Genomic DNA, 4826 nt, shown 5'->3' on the forward strand with positions numbered 1-4826 from the left:
TAAATAGTCAGTGAATATAGTATATATACACACATATATATGTATGTATATATATATATATATATATATTTATAGTATAATGTCTGGTATTTCTTGGTAGTATATTTCAATGTTAAAATGTCTTTAATAATTTTCAAAGGTTTTCAAAAGTAATTCTATGTTGTTTAATGCTTTGAATATGAATGCATTTTTTTATAATGAGAATAACATGATTCATGAGAGTGTGTGTGCTTTGGAAGTCGAAATAATATGGTTTTGCTTAGTCAATGAAATGCCTTTGGGTACATACAGGTTCAATATTGTTTCAAGCTTTTTTCCAGAGGTTATTGACACATTGATAGTCAACATATACATGAAAATGTCTTCATCTTCTGTTTTGCAGAAACTACAAGTCTTATTATCCACAAGCATCATTCGAAATCGTTTCTTTGTATAAGTAATTCTATAAATAAATCTTTACTGAATATTCACAAGCTTTGTGTCTTTTGTACAGTTTCTAAAGTTTGTAAAAGCCATTTTCCAGTCAATATTAGAAGATAATATACTGTGCCATTTTAGACATACTGGCACAGTTTTTGTGTAGCAATCAATTTGTTGTAGTAACATCTCGAACCTTTATATCTACAAGTAAGCTAGAAAGCTGTGCGTTAATAGCAAGATTTTGTTTTTTTACTCACTTGTTTGATGATGTCTCTCCATGCCTTTGGTATGTTTAAAATCATTCTGCTGTATTCAAGAATTGTTCAATCGTGTTCAAAGGCATTGTTTATTCCATAAAATTCATGAAACCATTATCATTACAAATATCATAGATTGAAATTTGTTTTATGTATTTTTAATATTCTCGCCAGATATTAAGAACATCTTTTCCAGACAGTTTTTTATTTGAATGTGTTCAGCAAAGTTTGCACCCAATATAAAATGTTTTGGTAGGTATGCCGCTTTAGGCCTATGTAATGGTTTTTCTTGACATATTTATTCAAATGTGAAAGCTTTTAAAGCATTGATATAGTTTTTAATATCGGTCATTCTAAGTCCTCCCTCCTCATGTTTCCTCACTAAGTTTTTCTCTCTTGATTTTATCCTTTGCCATCCGAAATGAAATTGAAAAATATCTTATTCAGATCATCTATAAACGACTTGGGAGGATGCGAGAGGGCAATAGAAGTATGTACTATAGTAGATAAAGCAAGTGTTTTAATGACAGTAATTTTACCAATAAGAGTTAATCTTGTTGGCCATGTGACAAGAATTCTGTTTAATATTTTCCAGACTTTTCCTTGTGTTGATAACCCAAAAGTTTACTAAATGAGCGTTTAGTTTTATTCCTAACACTTCAAAGTTACCTACATGCCAATCTAGTCTAATATCTGTACAAAGTTTAACATTACTATCTGTCATTGTACCAACTCCTAAAGCCTTGGTCTTATGGAAGGCCATTATGAGACCTGAGATTATATGAAAGGCATTAAGAGTATTAATAACGGCCCTTAAGCTATATCTTCACTTCCATCTAACAAAAGTTGGGTGTCGTCTGCATACTGACCTAGTTTATTTTCTATACCATTGACGAATCATATTACTTAATATTTCTGTCACAAAAAGAAACAAATAAGGTGAGAGAGAATCTCCTTGTCGACAGCCCCTTTCATTTTCAAATGAGAAGAAAGATGCCCATTTTGTATTTACACAAGAGGTGGAGTTTCGAGGAGTATTTTCACCCATGTTATCATCTTGGGTCCAAAGCCAAATTTATTCAATACCTCGTATGACAAAGCTCTTGGATACCGCATCGAAGGCTTTTTTCAAACTCGATTAAAAGCAATAGACCAGGTTTGCTATATATAATTTCGCTTCAAAAGAAACATCATATAATTGCCTTGTATTTTCGCTTATATTTCTTCAGGGATTAAAGCCTGTTTGATTACCGTGTATGAGGAAGTCCAGTGTTTTTTCAGTCTACTAGAAATGCTCATCATTTTATAAAGGCAGTTGAGTAGAGTAAAGGGTCTCCGATTCTTGAAGTAAACATTATCTTTATTTGATTTGGGTATACAAGTTACAACCCCTCTGTTGCATGTAAAGGTTAATGATCCCTTTCAAAAGTTTCTCTTACACATCTGTAAATCCCGAATTTTAGATCAGTCCAGAAGAATCTAAAGAATTCAATAGAAAATCTATCAATGCCAGGACTTTGTTATTTTTCATTGTTTTGACTGCTTTAGTCAATTCCTCTATGCCCTAAGTTAACGTCGAGGCCGTGGGATAGACTAGTGGTTAAAGCGTCCGCTCGTCACACTGAACACTGGGGTTCGATTCCAACCCACTCACTCACTAAGGTAACGTCGAACTGAATGCCTTCAAATATGCATGAACACGAGTAAATTGTTGTTGCCTCGTTCAGCAGTTTTCCAGCTGTAAATAATCGAGTCTGGACTAGACAATCCAGTGATCAACATCATGAGCATCCATGTACGCAATAGAGATATGACGACGTGTTACAACCAAATCAGCGAGCCTCTTACGACAAGTATGGGTTGGTGAAGACCAATTCTAAAGTCTGACGGTTGAAGCGTTAGCACGTCACACCAAAGCCCCGGGGTTTATTCCCCAAATGGGTACAATGTGTGAAACCGCCTGAATGTTCCTGAAACGGAGTAAAACCAACTCTCTGACTCACTCTATGAGAAAAAAACAACACATTTTCACCTTTACAAATGCCCCGGTTCTCTTCGTTACCGTTTATATTTATATATATTTAATATTGTTCTATAATCACATGGGATATAGATAATTCGTATACACTAACAGTGTAACAAGTAGTTCACAGGTTATTCTTTGACTTATACTCACCACTCGAGGAGGTGTAAGTGAGTGTGGTCTTTCAGTAATATTCTGTGTACGCCACTACGCCCCCTGTTGTTGTGGAGTGAGTGACTGAGTGAATTAGTATGGTCTAACGCCGCTTTTAGCAATATCCTTGCAATATCAGGGCGGGAAAGCCAGAAATGGGCTTCACCAGGCCTACCAAAGAAAACTTTCCCACTGTGCAGAAGAACGCAGAAACGCATTAATCGTGGAAATAGCAACATAAACATGATACCTCGTTACTGAAACAGTAAAAACGGCAACGAAAGACTATGAAACTGCAACATTTTTACATCACCGAGCTTTGACCTCTACTGCGCATGCGTTACCTTCCGAGCTTCTTTAAATTTCCGAAGAAATACGAATCGCTTCGCGCAGAAAAAAGTATTGAATATGTCGAAATAATTGCTGTCAATCATTTCATACGAATGGAAAGTAAACCAAAACCAAGTGTGCACACAAGTATGATGATGCCAAATGCCAAATAACACAACAGAAATAATTTAAAAGGAAATGTAACTTTGTCCAAGCTGGAAAATGTCAACATGCGGTGGAGCTTTCTCCCCCATGTGCACATGCGCACATTCTTCGTGTTCTTTTGTCCAGTCCAGCTATTTAAAGTTGCCGTTTTTATTGTTTCAGTAGCGAGGTATTATGCGTTTATGTTGCTATTTCTACGATTTTACCAACCACATTACCAGCACGACAGACCAATAAAACCAACATGCTGATGACATTCACAGCAGGGGATAAACAACCTTGCTGCTATTTTCTGCTCGACTTTCACCCGATCTCTCAGGAACTTCCTGATCAGCGCTTGATAACCTCGGATCCGAAGCCTTACGTCGACCCCCTACCGGACCTGTTGAGACCACGTGACTGGTGTCATGACCCCCGGCACGGAAAGTAGTTAGAATTAAAGGCAGCATTACTATTGTTATGGCATTACTCTTGATTGGTCAGATTTACTTAACAATCCTTTATCTTTCGTCAACGCAGTTTCCGATTTTGTAATAATTCCCATCAATGTTTCTTTCATACCTTTGTGGCTGTATGATGGATAAATAAAACAGGACAATTGACAATAAATCGGGGGTAGTGTTTATGTGTGTAATTCAAGCTTCAGGTCTGTCTGATATCGTTGACTGAAGTCAAATAGACAAGTGTGTTTATACTGATTTACTCACCTGAGCTAGAAATACACAGGAGAAAAAAGGAAATGAAACCGCCCGGTGTCCCCCGCAAAGATATTGCTGGAATATTGCTAAAAGTGACGTAAAACTCAACTACAACATTCGGGGCCCTAGCCAAGATTCCAGAACGTTTTATGGTAGTCATAATCATTAATATTCAAAACAATGGCAGATACAATAGCCTATTTTTACCTATACCAAATGTTATGTGACTTTACAGTGTTTTGTGCGAATATTTCATTAAAGGCCGTTTCGGGAATTCCACAACATATTTTCATTAAAGACACACATACGTGCCTACTGATAACAACGTAGGATTACTGGAGAGTTCTTAACATCAACCGCTTGGATTATTGCACAAAATGCCATTCAATTATGTTGACGACGTTGAAGTTGATGAGAAGTGAGTGTGGTTGCACGCAGCTTTCAGAATTATCCCTGCAATACCATGGCTGGGGACACCAGGAATGGGCTTGACATATTGCACACATCTGTGGAATCAAACCCGGGTCTTCGGCATGACGAGCGACCACTTTCACCACTAAACTACCCAACCGCCTCTGTCGAACATGATAGCATATATTCATGATTGCTAAAGCATAAGTGTTAGTGCCTGTAGAATACAATAGTTTCAGTTAATAATATATTTAGTTTATCATTAAGCACACATCAATGAGTGCAAATCCGATTATGAAACATTCGTTGACTGTTATCGTTGATGACATAGCTAAAGATGAGATAACAAATGCCCGTTGAGATGAGATA

The sequence above is a fragment of the Haliotis rubra genome, unplaced genomic scaffold (assembly GCF_003918875.1).
Source record: "Haliotis rubra isolate DU_JTF1 unplaced genomic scaffold, ASM391887v1 Scf1263, whole genome shotgun sequence".
In the NCBI taxonomy this organism is placed as follows: Eukaryota; Metazoa; Mollusca; class Gastropoda; order Lepetellida; family Haliotidae; genus Haliotis; species Haliotis rubra.